The 16348-nt window shown below is 42.8% G+C and overlaps 1 protein-coding gene across 1 annotated transcript in view; it reads right to left on the bottom strand.

Moving 5' to 3' along the window:
* Positions 1-16348, bottom strand: part of LGR4 (leucine rich repeat containing G protein-coupled receptor 4) — an 86698-nt gene that overhangs the window by 52374 nt on the left and 17976 nt on the right. The window lies entirely within an intron of this gene.

The following is a 16348-nucleotide window of genomic DNA, read 5'->3' as shown; positions in this document are numbered from 1 at the left end:
AATTCAGAAGGCTCATCCTTGAACATCTTCACCACCATCTGTCCTCGAGACAGAAATTCTACACATCTAATCAGAGTTGGTATGGTCCAGAAGACACCATGGGGCAGATGAACTATTTCACACAAAATACTGTGCGTCTCACAAGATTTTTTTTTATTTTTTTAAAAGGGGAGGAGACTTTGTAAAATGTGCCAGATTAATAGCATGTGCAGGGTTTTTTGGTGCAAATAATGGGGTGAAGTAAGCCCACCTTGAGCAGATGAAAGGAAGAGAGTTGTCTACCTTCTTCAGAGATGTGCCAAATGTATCACACAACATAGGTCACTATGATATATTTGGGGCATCATCTTACTACCTGGTCTAAATATTAAACAGCGTTAGTAAATGGGTCCCTATAGTCACAGAAACTATAGACAGAAAAGTAATAGTAAAGCAAGAGAATGACAGACACAAGACCTTGACAATGGCTCATGTCTTCCCCAATATACATTAGATTATGGCTAAGAAACACAATAAAACACATAAAATTTAAGATGGTTGGAACCAGTAAAATATGGCATAATTTGGCTAATAGATATATCATGGCTCAGATTTAGGATTTTGCTATATTCATTAGAAAGAAAAGGGTTTAACCCACCTCACCGATCGATGGTAGCCATGTATTATGGGGACAGATCCGCCTTAAAATGGTCGTCTAAATTATAAAAAAAACCTAATACAAAAAGTCCCTAAATTCAGCAATTATCATTAAATAATAAAAGAAGAATATACTAACCGTATTTCATCCTCCACCACTGCCTCATCAATCCTTCCCGCCGCTGCAGCCATGACGTCATCTGTGTATCCATTTAATTCCCCGCCACTTCAAGCTCCGATACTATCTGCCAAGCTTAGTTTGGTTGCATCAATGACCATATACCCCAGACACTGCTGTAGCCAATCACTATCCTTGGTGGTAGACAGCAAATAACCTCTGCAGCCAATGACTGGCTGCAGCAGTGAAGAGGGAGATAGGAGCAGATCATTGCTGCCGCCAAAGCCTGGCAGATATCATCAGAGCTGGAAGTGACGGGGGATGAAGTAGGTACATACAGGCATCCATAGTATGTTAATTTTATCATATTTTTTTAAAATATGCCCGACAACCTCCTTAAGGTAAAAATCTGTACAGGAACCTCACAACGATATTAGTTTTATAGGATTCTGTATCCCTTATTACCAGGAGTGTCTGATCACCCATCAAAACACCCACCCATCATTTGTTTTTATGATAAACCGGCATGGGGCTATTTTGCATGCTGGATTTTTAGGATTGTCCATAGGTTACCATTAATGGGGTCGTCATCTATAAACACGTTCTTTACCGATAATTAGCCAGTGTAAAGGTGCCACCACTTAATGAAGGTGCGAATGCTCATCCATTGGGTGAAAGCATCGCTGATGCATCTCTGTTCGTTGGCAGCAGAGCGTGCTTTGTAAAAAGGGATCTGCTGCCCAGAAACAATTAAAGGGGTTCTCTGGGATTTTATACTACTGATGGCCTATCCTCATTATCGATCAGATACTGATGACCTGTGGGGGTCTGACACCCAGGATCTCCGCCAATCAGCTGTTTGAGAAGGCACCAGCACTCCTGTGAGCAGCGCAGCCTTCTCAGCGCTCACCAAGCACGGCGCCGTACAATGGATAGCGGCTGTGTTTGGTATCGCACTTAGCCCAAGTCACTTCAAATCGTGCTGATCACGATACAAAGCACAGCGCTGTGCTAGGTAAGCTGCGAGAAGGCTGTGTTGCTCACAGGAGCGCCAATGCCTTCTCAAACAGTTGATTGGTGGGGGTCGGACCCCCATTGATCAGATATTGATGACCTATCCATGAGGATAAGTTATCAGTAGTAAAATTCCAGAAAACCCCTTTAATCTATGGGGGGTGGGGATAAGGGATTGCAGCAGTGATCACTCATTCCCAGAGGAGATGATTGCTGTATGTAGATGCAGCTCTCACCTCCTCTGACTTGCACAAGATTACCTAGAGCAAATGGTTAGTTCCTAATAATTGGTTGATCAGCCGGCATGTGTAAATGGGCATTGAGGCCAGGTTTCACATGAGCTGTATATAGATTTAGGGTAAAGGGCCATTCACACATCCGCATGAATGGGTCCGCATCCATTTCTTAATTTTACAGAACAAGTGAGGACCCATTTATTTCAATGGGGTTGCAAAACATGCGGCAGCACACCGTATGATGTCCGCATCCGTAGTCTTGTTCCGCGGACCCACAAAAAAAAAAAAGATAGGACATGCTCTATTTCTTGTCCACAGCCAGAGACCAGAATAGGCATTTCGTTGATAGTGTCGGCCATGTGTGGTCCGCGAAATGTGGAACACACATGGCCGGTGTCAGTGTTTCGCGTATCCGCAATTTGCAGACTGCAAAACACTTGTGGATGTGTGAATGGCCGCTAAGGGCTCATGCACAAGAACGTGTTCCGGCCGTAACCCGTATATGCAAAAAGCAGGTCCGCGATACACGGGCACCGAGCCATTTGCACCCTGCATCACTGATGCAGACCCATTCACTTCAACGGGTCCGCAATCCGAAGGTCTGGTGCGGAATGAAGGCACGGAACCCCACAGAAGCACTACACAGAGTTCTATTTTTGGCGGGGCGGATGGATCACGGACTCATTCAAGTTGAATAGGTCTGGATCCGTCTGCGGAATCCGCAGGGATTTTGCCCGTGCATTGGGGACCGCAATGGAACGGCCGACCATCGGCCGTGTGCATGAGCCCTAAAGGACGGCATATGATCCCATTCTGAGAGATCTCGAAAGTCTTTTTCAAAAGCTTTCTTCTAACACTCTGCTAAAAAAATGCATGTCTCACAAAAACAAGCATTAAAAATCCAACACCAGCTATTCAGGCCCTCAAGCATGTCCGCCGCTATCTTCATGGACAAAATGGTTTGTGAAGGACCTGTCTAACGAGAAGCCAAAAATAACCTTTCCATAGTATTCAGCACCATTATATAAAATAAAATAAAAATAAAAAAAATGCAAGCGAGTTGACAACAGTTCAGGAGCAATTACTGTCTAGCTTCCTCTACAAAAGGGGGAAAAAAAAATATATATTTTTTTTTAAATACTCAGAAGTTCAGGAAAAGATAACTTATGAAAACACCACAACGCGTGGGCGAGCCAGCTAATGCTTTGCCACTTTTAAATTAGACGTGACGGTTTGGAAATGTCAAACTCTGCACGGCAATAGCCTGAAGTAGCACAAGGAATACACAGTCTTAAAATGGAAAATATGCAATACATTTGGCACTATTATTTTTGACTAAAAATATGTTTTACAAGACTGTAAAGACCGGATTATTTATTGCACTTGGGTCAGCAATTGTGTTTTGATGGTTTCCTGCACCCTGGCAACAGACTCACTTTCTCCATGTCTTTATTTAGGAGGGGGGTCCAAAATAAGCCTTGGCTACGGGTCTTGAAAAGTAAACCTGCCATTGAATTTAGAAGTGCACGCTTCTCTTACACTAGAGATTATGAAATCTTAAATATAACAACGCACTGGACCGGTTTGAAATGTATTCTTGCTTGCGGCTTACTATTGCTGCAACGGTCAAACCTGGCAGGAACGTCACCAACACCAAAGCAAATGTTAAACTAGAGTATTGTAATCTTTTCTACTTTTCTATGGTAAAAACTTTGAATTGTCGCCGATCCTGCCGAAATCATCAAGTTCAGACCACATTTCAAGGGTTTGAATGAGAGAAGACGAACTGTAACCAAAGGGAAAAATTGCATAAAATATATATATAAAAAAAAAAAAAAAAACGACCTGTTAAACTGCCCATCTTTCCTGAACCAGGCTCCCCGTTGGGTTATGATCCCTTAGGTGCTGCGATGAGGTGGCCATATACACGCAACCACTGCAGCAAATACCTGGCTTGAGAGGTTAGTGATAGGCTGGAGTTCTTGTGCGAGTTCGAATGGTCATCGCTGTAGCCAAGAGAACCAAGTCCGGTGGAGAGTACTGAGGAGAAGGGGGGCAGGTTGATGGACCACGACCAGTCTGATATTGATGTCCTTTCCTGAGGATTGGCCATCAATATATAAATCCCAGACAAAACCTTTTAATGTAGTATTACATGGTGATAATTCAAAAGAATGAGTGACTGTAATACATGGCCAGGCCAAGGCTGCCAGAGTGGGAGAAGTTCCAGAAGCAGAGAACCTCAAGTAGGACCTCCGTAGGCCCTAACAGGACAGGAGTAGTTCTGATGAGATTATGATTCTAGGAGCATTTTAGAGATGTTGCTATGGAAGTCTACGGAAAGGCACAGAGTTATGTGCCAGTCAGATAAGAAGAAGTTACACAGAAGCACATAATATTTTGGGACATTCAAATGACTATTTTTGGCTCCGCTCATTTCAATGGGGACGCAAAAGATGCTGACAGCACACAATATGCTGTCCGCATTCGTAGATCCGTTCCGCGGCCCCGCAAAAAAGATAGAGCATGTCCTATTCTTGTCCGCAATCGCGGACAATGGGCATTTCAATCATAGGGCCGGCTACATTCACACGGCCGGTATCCGTGTTTTGCGGATCTGCAATTTGCGGACTGCAAAACACATACGGTCGTGTGAATGTACCCTTAATCTACTAGGCATTTCTGAATTCTACAGTCCCTCTTGTCAATCAGTGGCATAGATCAGACACAATATTTCGTCCCTCTCGTTTGTATTCTACTAAATTATAGAAATTATACATTTGGAAGAACAAAATCGGATGTTCAAATTCTGCACAGAGAAAAAAAAAAAAAAAAGAATTTTAAAATGTCCCTGTAGCTTCCTGTCGGGTTGCACAAAGGTTAAATGCCCGTTCACATGCACTCCACCTCGATTCATTACCCTGGTGAGCCTCACAGTGAATGTATTCCATTCACATCACACTCTGTGGCTGCAGAGGTTGCAGATAATGAATTCAGGGGTCAGGTATTTAAGATAAGGCTCTAACTACTAGACTAGCAAGAGAAAAAGGAAAAACACTAAATACCCCCTGGGAGAAAAAGAGCAGATTCCCATTAGTACAAATGATTCCCACTCCTACAGGTTTACTGGGGAAGACACCTTTGCGTCAAATAAAAACGTACGTACATAGACCAGGAGATGTACAGAGAGACCTGCAACAAATTACAGTGTATTACATCAAGACAGGAAACAAAAAAATAATAATATATATATATATATATATATATATATATATATATATATATATATATATATATATATATATTTATTATATATAAAAATTATGACAGATCTCTCCAATCAAGGCCTATGGGTGAAGATTCTCTAGTGTAGATGGCCTCAGATATACAAAATCAATTAAAAGGAATTGGAACAAGAAACTGACCAGGATAGGAGTACTGCTCTTTCGGGGGAGGGTTGTAGAGGAATAGACCAATTTTTGTAGTTCTGAACCACCCTCTAGCCCTTCTTCATTGTGCCAAATGTATTAGTTTCTCAAGTAGGTGGATGAATAAATTTGGTGCAAATTTAGACAGTTTAGGGTACGTTCACATCTGCGGCGTGCCTGACCTGGCGCAAATGCAGGCTGGACAAAAAACGTTGCATGCAATGATTTTTGTCCGGTCAAAATCCAGCATTTATGCCAGAAAGTGGCCTGATCACCTCCGGACCCCATTATAGTCAATGGGGATCTGGCGGTGAACTGTAGAATCCGACAGTGCCGGATAAGCCAAAAAAATAAAATAAAAAATAAATAAAAAGCAAACAGGCTACTCTCTGCCAGAACAGCCTGGTGGATCCACTGCCAAATATGTTAAAAGTACCCTGAAAGCTGTATTACACCAGCCGATTGTCGGGAGGGAAGCGTTCCTTCCTTGTAAATCGTCAGCTCGCTAGCGGAGGAGACCGCTGCTATTACATGCAGAGATCTCCTTCACAGTATGGGGAGGAGTAGCATTATAGCATCACTCGTCCCCATGCTGTCTAGTTATTTGCCACAGCAGATTGTGAATAGACAGCACAATCTACCGCCGGCAAATCGTGATCTTTCAGAACGCCCAATGAATAAGAAAAATTGGGTAATCCGCAGCAGTATTTTTTTTTTGCGTTCCGTATATGGGCCGTTTTTTTTGTTCCGTATACGGAACTATTAATTTCAATGGTTCCGCAAAAAAAAAACATAAAAAAACAAAAAAAAAAAAACACGGAATGTACTCCGTATGCATGTTCTATTATTGCCCGCAAATCACGTTCCGTGACTCCATTCAAGTCAATGAGTCCGGAGGAAAGGAAAAAAAATTTAAAATTAAAAAACCACACATACAGAATGTACTCTTTAGGTCTTCCATATCCGTTCCGTTTTTTGCAGAACCATCTACTGAAATTTTTATGCCCAGCCCAACTTTTTCTATGTAAATACTGTATATGCCATACGGAAAAACGGAACCGGAAACACTACTGAAGCAAAAAAAAAAAAAAAAACGATCCGTTAAAAACGGCCCGCAGAACACTAAAAAAGCCATACGGTCGTGTGAACAAACCCTTAGACTGCAGTTACTAGCGATCATCAATACAGGCTTTAGACAGTTCCCTCCATCTACAGCATGGGTGTCAAACATGCGGCCCGCAATGAATATCTTTGCGGCCCGGCAGTCTAGTATCTATGAAGATGAGCGCGCTGCTATCGGCGCGCTCATGTTCTCTCAGCAGCACGGGGAGAAGGAAGCTGTCCTCCCTCCCCCTGTGCTGCTTCCACCAATGAGAGGAGAGGGGGGGGGGGGGGGGGGGGGGCGGGCGCACTGCGCCACCAATGAGGAGAGAGGGGCGGAGGAGGGGCGGGCGTACTGAGCCACCAATGATAGGACTATTCCCATTTCCCACACAGAGCGGTGCCGAGCGATGTCTCAGCACTCACCATTAGTCCTGGGCGCCGCTCCGTTCCGTTCGCCCGCAGTGCCCCCTTACTGTCTCCTCTCCTGCTCCACATGCTGCTGATTACTATCGGAGCGATGGGAGGAGACATCAGCGTCACTAGTGGGCGTTCCTTCTTCCTGGCTGTAGCGCTGTCCAATCGCAGCGCAGGAAGAAGGAACGCCCACTAGTGAAGCTGATGTCTCCTCCCATCGCTCCGATAGTAATCAGCAGCATGTGGAGCAGGAGAGGAGACAGTAATGGGGCACTGCGGGCGAACGGAGCGGCGCCCAGGACTAATGGTGAGTGCTGAGACATCGCTGGGCGCCGCTCTGTGTGGCCTGATAGTGAAAGTCAGTCTTTAACACAATACAGGAGGCGGGTGCCGGCAGCAGAATCGCATTGCCGGCACCCTGTCGCTGACAGGGGGCTGCGATCAGAGGCAGTTAACCCCTTAGGTGCTGCACCTGAGGGGTTAACTGCTGATCTGCCAGTACCAGCCTCCTGTATAAAGGGGTAATTTATCATTGGTGGTGCAGTGTGCCCCCATCCCCCCCCCCCCTCAACCCCCCATCCCATTAAAATCATTGGTGGCACAGTGCGCCAGCCCCTCTGAACCCCCCCAGTATTAAAATAATTGGTGGCAGTGGCCACAGGGACCTCTCCCCTCCCCCTCATTGGTGGTGCAGTGGCAGCTTCTGATCGGAGCCCCAGCTGTGTAAGCCTGGGGCTCCGATCAGTTACCATGGCAGCCAGGACGCTACAGAAGCCCTGGTTGCCATGGTAACATCCCTGATGCTGTGTGCACAAGGCACAGAGCAGCAGGGACAGTGTGAAGTCCTATTCACCCTGATAGAGCTGAATAGGACAAGGGATGAAAGATCCCAGGTTCTCGCCCCTAAGGCTACTTTCACACTTGCGTTCAGAGCGGATCCGTCTGAGACAGATCCGCTCATATAATGCAGACGGTGGATCCGTTCAGAACGGATCCGTCTGCATTATATTGTAAAAAAAAATATTTTTTTGATGCGGCCCACATAAACTAAAATTTTGTTTTTTTGGCCCATGTTAGCTTTTGAGTTTGACATGCTTGATCTACAGCAATGTACAAATTTGGCACAGGAACAGAATACCAGAATTGCCTAATCTGGCATATGCCAGACACCGCCAGCGCCCTTTTTTAATGTAATTTCCACCAGAATTCTGGTGCATTTTTCTTACTAAATCTAAGAGAGGGAAATGTAAAAAAAAAAAAAAAAGATTTTTAGAAGTAAGAGCCAACGTAAAAACTAGATGACAACAGACTAAAGCATGAACTGGTGGCAGCTGCCATGTAAGAGTGGTTTTTGACATACATCAGCTACCACTTCCCTTGTGCCACAGTTTACTTTCCTCTAATTAACTCACCCGGAGCTTAGCAAGTGTCCAGGATGGGAGGAATGGTGAAAGAGAAGATAAATATTGGCACGTACAATATAGAGAGCAGCTGAATTCATGCCAAAGTACAAAACAAACAGTGTCAATTGGAGCAAGTCACAAAGCGTCAATTTGTAGGTGGTTGATTCGCCCCGTAGAGGAGGAGCTCATCTTCCGCATTTCACTCCCTGAAGAAACAAATGCACAAAAAGCATTGTGGTGGAGATTAATAAAAATAAAATTGCTAAAGATGCGAAAAAAAAAAAAAAAAAAAAAAAAAAATTATTACAATTTCTAAGCCGAGCAGGTTCACCAGACGTCATTACACACATAAAAAACTGCCAAATGTAGGCAAATCATCTCAAACATGGTTAGTGCTATAGAAGCTAAGGAAAGGAGTGGCTGCCATATACCACTGGTACCAATTTACTAGATAAAATCAACACAATGAAATAGAGAGGCAGGGATCAAAGGCCTAGGCAAAGATCCGAAAGCCAAATAACGCTGTAGATATTTCTTTAAGGATCTACTGGCTCTGAGGAGGATATGAGGCCTACAGAAACTTTAAGGGGTAGACAAATGACTGTAGACTTCTGAAGACCATTTCAAGGGCTTTTCCGATTTTCTTAAAAGCCAACGGTAAGAAATTCCATAGACCTTAAAAACAGAAAATAACCCAAAAATATTGTTTCTATGTATATTAGCTACTTCCTGGAATTTATCCACCTCTGAATATAGAGGCTAGGTGGTCAGCACTTCTTCTGTACAGCAATGGAACCACAGCTTTAGATCAGATAAGGACAACAGCTATAAGAAGGCTACATGTTATTGACCTCGCATAGATTTCCCATCTAAAAATTGGATTTCTACAACAGTGGAACTTTTTGAGCACCACAAGAACAGTACTACACATAGGCCAAACTGTGCTTAAATTGGATCCAATAAAACTAGACCAAGGAAGGTCCATTATGACTTATCCTAAAAACAGATATACGAGACCAGTTCTATGCAGAAGTGTCCAAACATTATGACTAGACTAGGTGCTCTAAGCAACTAAAAACACCATATTCCTCCATATAGAACTCAGGTAGACATTCAGTTTTTGAAAGTCTGGTATACCCCAAAAATATTTTCCCAATATGTCTAGGATTGAGAATGCTGACGTCCTTACTAAGGGAATTTTTATATATATATATTATATATATATATATATATATATATATACACTGAGAATGACCACATTTAGCATATATGCCAAATTTTACCAGTCTGTAATCAATCGTTCATTTTTACCCTATTGTAAACCTAAAAAGTTTTCAAGGCCATCTCTATGACTAAGTGCCATCCAAACTGCCAAATTCTATCAATCGATAGTTGTTACAGAATTTCATCCAATTGTATATCTCCACAGGAATTCAGGAAGTTTAAACCTCCTTGACAAGTAAACATCACCTCTAAAAGCCTAAAAGGCTCAAAGTACACAATAAAATTCTTCGGTCTAAAAGCAACGTACCAAGAATAAAAAATAAAAAAAATTTAAAAAAGAAAAGTTGAATCAAATTTAAGATCTAAGAATATTTGCCTTTTATTTCCATCGTTCTGCAGCTGCCTTTCACGGAATTGAAAAAAAAAAAGCCAATAATTGGCTTCTTTCACCTCTGTTAACCACGAACAAAAGTGTCAGTTATGTGCAGAAAGCGCACAGGGCACCAATAGCTGGCCAGTAAACCAGGCCAATAGGGACAGCCAACAATGAGCTTGAATCATACTTTTCCTTCACCCTCCTTTGTTGAGGCATACAAAGCCCTTAATTAAGGGCTGCACAAAGCACTCCCACTGGTTTTGCTCAATAACGAATTACACGCCTGTTTTGCTGAATTTAAAAGGAAGGGGGAGAAAATAGCAAGGGTCCCAAAAACAGTGTGTATATAATAAATATATATTTTACACACACATTTGAGTACGACTATACAAAATTTTAATTATAAAAGATGAACCGCAATCAAACATTTATAAAAAAAAAAAAAAAAAGCAACAATACAAAATGTATTAATAAATCAACTATGATCCAGGATACAAGAATGATGGAAACAAAACTGGCGGCCATACGTTATATGTTGGCCTATCCTGCTGATTTCCTCAGGACTGCCTGACCATTTAAACTCTTGGGTGATGAGTCAGGCAACATGGCCAATCATTTGTTCCCAAGGGAAATAAACCACCGCAAGATGCATCCGGCAGTGGCTTATTCTGCTCTGCCCATTGAAAACACATGCATGTTTAGCTGGATCTATGTTATATGAGGAGTGGTGGTGGGAACAGCTTATCGACAGCTATCTAACCCTACGTTCACATCAACGTTCGTAACAGCCTGCCAGAATTCACCGTAAATGGCACAGCCATCTAGTGCCGGGAACAGTCGGACCCCCAATGACCCCAATGAGATTCAACGGGGATCGGGCCGGACAAAAAGTTGTGCATACAGAACTTTCTGTGCGGCCAAAAAAACTATTTATGCCAGAAAGTGACCAGATTCCCATCTTCCTGGCATTATTCGGCTATGCTGGAGACCGTGAACTCCTAAAAGGATATTCTTCTGCTGGAACAGCCTGCCGGACTTTTAAAACGCTGGAGGGGTATTCCCATCTGGACATTTATAGCATATCCACCTCTGGGAACTGCTGTTCTCTTGAGAAAGGTCCTCTGTCTCATGCCGCCAGGAAGGCAGTGGTGGCCACTCTTCATTCATGTCTATAAGCCCTCTGTAAATAGCCAAGCGTGCTAGATCATAAAAGTGAATAGAGAAAGCCATACGTGCATGGCCAACATCTCCATCCCCGTACAGGTGAGATAGGGGGCCGAATGTCGATAAAGGGGCAGGCGTCTGAGGTGGGACTAGCACCTATTGGATATTTATTGCATATCCTATGGATATCTCATAAGTGTCCAAATGGGACAGCCCCCTTTATAGGAGTCAGACAGAGCCAGCAAAGGCTGATGGATCTCTTGCATTGTCGCAGTATGGTGCCCTGATCTTCTCAACTGGAAACAATGGGGACATTTATCAAACTTGTGTAATAGGAGCTGTGAAAAATGAAAGGTGGAATCCGATTGGTTGCCATGGGCAACTAAGCCAGTTCTACTTTACACCAGTTTGATAAATCTCCCCCCTACTGACTTTAGTGGCGAAATGCCTCAGTAAAGTGCCATGTAATGGGGCATGCCCTAATTTTTTTTTATTCCGTCCAATAGATACGGAATTCGACAGATATAACCTCTGAGGCAGAGAGGGGGGTACAATGCAATGCACCATTGGTGTTATATTACGGCTTTGTAGAGCACAGAGGTTTCTGTAAATTGCTATAAATCTGTTGAGGGCACGTTCACATCTGTCAGAGTTATTTCCGCTGTTTTGTTCTATTAAAAAGGAGAAGAACAATGAAAATAATGGAAGTGAAGGATTCGGCACATAACTGAAACCAAACGGATCCCATTGCCTATAATTGGGTCACTTTGGTTTCCGTTCGGGTTTTCCCTTTTTTAGCTGAATAAAAAGGAGTCCTCCCCGAACAGAGTCGCCAATGCAGAGGTGAATATTGAGTAAGTCACATGTAATAATAACAAGGCACAGGTCTCTGCTCTCTGCGAAGAGACTCTTACCGGGTTTGGTCTCAAATACACAGCATGCCTCATATAACCTGAGGAATGCTAGGCCTTTATACCTGAAGTATGCAGCATCTTTGTTAGCAGGAAATGCTAGAAGGCTTCATGGATGACCTTTCTGCAGGTGTTGAACGGCTTAAATTGCATATCTCAAGTTATGACCAGAAATTAATGCATTACAAGCCAAGCAGGAAAAAAAAAAAGTTTTAGAAGACCTTTTTTGGTTCGATAAACCTCGGCAATGTTTGATGGCTCCAGATGCAAGTGGATTTAGTGGACAATGCTTTCCAACAGGTGGTTGATCATCAGAAACTGGGAATAAGATGACGCAACTGAGTTTTCACAGGGCATTTAATGAATACAATTTTTTTAACATTTAACATAGACTTATACTGACAAAAATACTTTCAGCAAAGCACCAGGTATGGCACTCAAACAATGACTGGAGCTGCAATAATACATTTCCCAAGACAACCTCTCAATAGAACCACTGCCGGAGGCTATGACATTGTAGTGCAGGCTTCACCATCAGATAAAGGTATACCGCACCCACCTAGTGATAGCTATGCGAAGAAGTCGAAAAGATAGTTTCAAATTACAGCAAGGCTGGGGTTAGGTTTCTTTAGTCAAAGCTGACAACAACAAAAAAAGATGGACTTCTCACACATAAATCAAGAGATAAATAGCTTTTGGCCATCACTGGGGGACAAGTCAGCTTTCGTTTCCACTCAGTCCTGACATATATATGACTGGGAAGTAAAATGATTAACACCTCTCTTCAGCTAATGAGCTCCAAGGAACACTACACTTCTGAGCAAGGTGTCCCAGATTCCTTCAAGACAATGGCTCAATGATGGGTTCTACAACAATGACTACACTGGAGGCATCTTCTAAACAAAGGCTAAAACAGTATCCTTTAAAAGGGTATGCACACTTATGCAACCAGCTTATTTTCTCCATAAAAATCAAATAAAGTTGGCCATTATCATTATAATAAAAAAAATAAAAAAAATTGCCCTTACTCTAGACCATTATCTGGAATGAACATTTTTACGAACGCTCATTCCCGATAATTGTCACGTAAAAAGGCGCTGCCAATCACCTTATCGTAGCGATCGCATGTCTCTATACATCAGGCTCCTCCTCTGATGAGCAGGCAATTATTGGGAAGGAACTGTTCCTTTCCAATCACTGCCTGCTCAGCGGGCCCATGTGAATGTGTCATTACATTGTCTACAACCCTCTCCTGTAGAGCTACGTGTCTCCAAGGGGAAAAAAAGCATCAGAATTATCTGTTACCTCCATCCATCTGCTCTAAAGATTCCCCTCAGGCCTCTTGCAACGTGTGCTGCGGACCGCAAATTGCAGTCCGCAATGTACGGGCACCGAACGTGGGCCAGCCGCATGCGGATCGCGACCCCATTCACTTGAATAGGGTGCGCGATCCGTCCGTTCCACAAAAAGATAAAACTTGTCCTATCTTTTTCCGTTCCGTATCTCCGGATTTGCGGAACCATTTAAGTGAATGAGTTGGCATCCGTGATGCGGAATGCACACGGCCAGTGTCCCGTGTATTGCGGACTCGCCATATCCTGGCCGCAATACGGCCATGGGTGGACACATGGTCGTGTGCAAGAGGCCTCACTCTGTAGACAGTCAAGTAATGGGGACGAATGGAAGAAAGTGACTTAAAAAAATTGGCGGCAAAAAAAAATAAATACAAAACTATCATTCCCAAACCAGAAATGTGTTGCATACGTCTCTGGGTTTGTGTGTGTGGGGAGGGGGGGTTGGGAGTCTAAAACTAGTTCTAAGACTAACATCCTCTAGGAACATCGAAATAGAATAAAAAAATAAAAATGTTGCGTCACAATGGCCGTGGAATCCACACCGCTCCATGATTTTTATTACGTCATGTTCACCAATCCCTTGTTCGCAAGAGCCATAAGGACAAGATAGACTCCAGCGGGCACAGTGCCCTTGACCCGAGTTTGGAGACATACCCCATCACTGAATCTTGTTTAGATACTTTTAAAGGGAATGTGTCACCAAAAATGTTATCCGCCAGTTAAAATCAGATCTGTTTTTATTTTCTGATTGTAGATTTTTATTTTATTTCCTGAACATGATTATAGGGGCGGCCATCTTACCTGAGCAGTTCTTAACTGCATTAAAAAAAAAATAGCTTTACGGCAGCCCCATTGGTCATACACCCAATGACCAGGAGGGGACGTCATTGCCTTCTATTGAGGAGTTTTCTGGGCATGCTCTGTGCCCTGTGCAGAGGTCATTGTACAAAGAAAGAATAGATAAGATTTGACAATCACCTGTTGTGAATGGTGGAGTCTGTCTTATCTATGCACAGAGGTGATATCATTACAGGTAGGATTAGAATAAATGAAGGTACTATTATGCTGACAGATCATCCGGGCGATTGTCAGGATGGTAGAGTTCCCTCCCAGAAATAGTCTGCTCGCTAGAAAAGGAGACCGCTGCTATTACATGCAGTGATCTCCTCCTCAATATAAGGGCTCATGCACACCACCCGTATTTTTTTTGTGGACCGCAAAATACATACGATGACGTCCGTGTGCATTCAGTATTTCGCGGAATGGAACATATGGCCCCTAATAGAACAGTCCTATCCTTGTCTGTTATGTGGACAAAAATAGGACTTGTTCTATTTTTTGAGGAACGGAAATACGGAAATAGAATGCACACAGAATAACTTTTCAAAACGTGTCCGCTAAAACCCCCAGAAAGGACACGGAAAGAAAATACGTTTGTGTGCATGAGCCCCAAGGATGAGCAATCGTTAATGCCATCTCTCGTCCCTATACTTATTGTTTGCCGGTAGCAGAGCGCCCATTACACAGAACAATCTGACGTCAGCAAACAAGGATTTTTAAACATGCTAAAAGATCCCGATTACCCGATGAGCGAGCATTTCGTCTTTCATTGGGTAATCGGCGGTAGCATTACACTGCCAGATGACCACGAACGAGCATTACAACGAACGCTCTGCTGTCACTGCGGTTTGTATTGTAGCACCACGGTGATCTTGCCATCGCTGCGGCTTATATTGCAATACCGCAGAGATTTGCCGTTTATCGACAGCACAAATTATTTTACCAGACATTATAAAATAATTTTACCCTATAAAAGGTGGATTTGAAAATGGTGTTATTATTTATATTTTGTATTATATACACGTTTTATATTAGGTCAGTCTTTTGATATTATGAATTTTCATATGTGAATAAATGTGTTTTTATGATGACCCCGGATGGTTGAGTGCCTATCTATTTTCAGAATACTATAATTACCGATCATCTATTGATGTAATAGGACCTTCAACTGCAGTAAAGTGATCTGTACAAACCAAGAAGTGGCACCAATTATTAGACAGTGGCCAGTGCAAAAACTGCAGGACTTTTGGCTTTAGATTAAAAATAGAAAGAAAAAAAAGTGACATTAAAATGAACATGAAATGAATTAAAAATATGTTAAACATAAAAAAGTGATTTAAACAGCAGGTCACTTTGGGATCACACATTACTGTACAGAATACATTTCTTCCTGAGATACGGACAAGGTCCTGGTGAAGCACTGCGGTTACAAATCTACCCTTAGATAAGCAGAAAGTTCATCAATAACCAGCCCGGCAGATGCCAGAAATGCTTGGACACACCTTGTGAACTTGTGCCTGAATACACATGTGCTTTTAACACAACTTGTTTGTCCATTTGTTCACAAACTGCTCAAGAATGAACCGTCCCCGAGAGTCACCGTCCAAGACCATGAAGTCAAAGGTGCGAGACTCCAAATACATTTTTGTATCCTCGCCAAGAGGGTGCATTAAAAACAAAAAAGCACTGTAAAACGCAAGTCAATGACTGTTTACTACCCTACTAGAGAACCAGCAGTCAGAACAAAGGAACACATTACGTACACAATAAAACTAAAATTTTAATTAAAAAGGAAAAAAATGTAGATAAATGTAATTCCCTTAGGTCGCCACCACCTGATCACATCACTGACAAACTCCCCATTCTTCTCAAAACTGGTTCAGCCTGTGACACAAAGTTTTAAAGGGTTGTGCCAAGTTTATAGGCTATCCCCTATCCTCAGGTTAGGACATAACTACCTGATTCCTGCAGGTCCAACTGCTGGGACCCCCAGCAATCACAACAATGGGTGTCCAGTTCCTCCATTCTGATGGAGCGGCAGGTCACTCCATTAATTCTCTATGGGAGTGGCAGAGTACAGCGCTTGACTATCTCCACCGTTCCCATGAAGAATGAATGGAGAGGC

This window comes from Bufo bufo, chromosome 10 (genome assembly GCF_905171765.1).
Source record: "Bufo bufo chromosome 10, aBufBuf1.1, whole genome shotgun sequence".
In the NCBI taxonomy this organism is placed as follows: domain Eukaryota; kingdom Metazoa; phylum Chordata; class Amphibia; order Anura; family Bufonidae; genus Bufo; species Bufo bufo.
The sequence above is the reverse complement of the archived record's forward strand: the minus strand, read 5'-3'. Positions and strand labels throughout refer to the sequence as shown.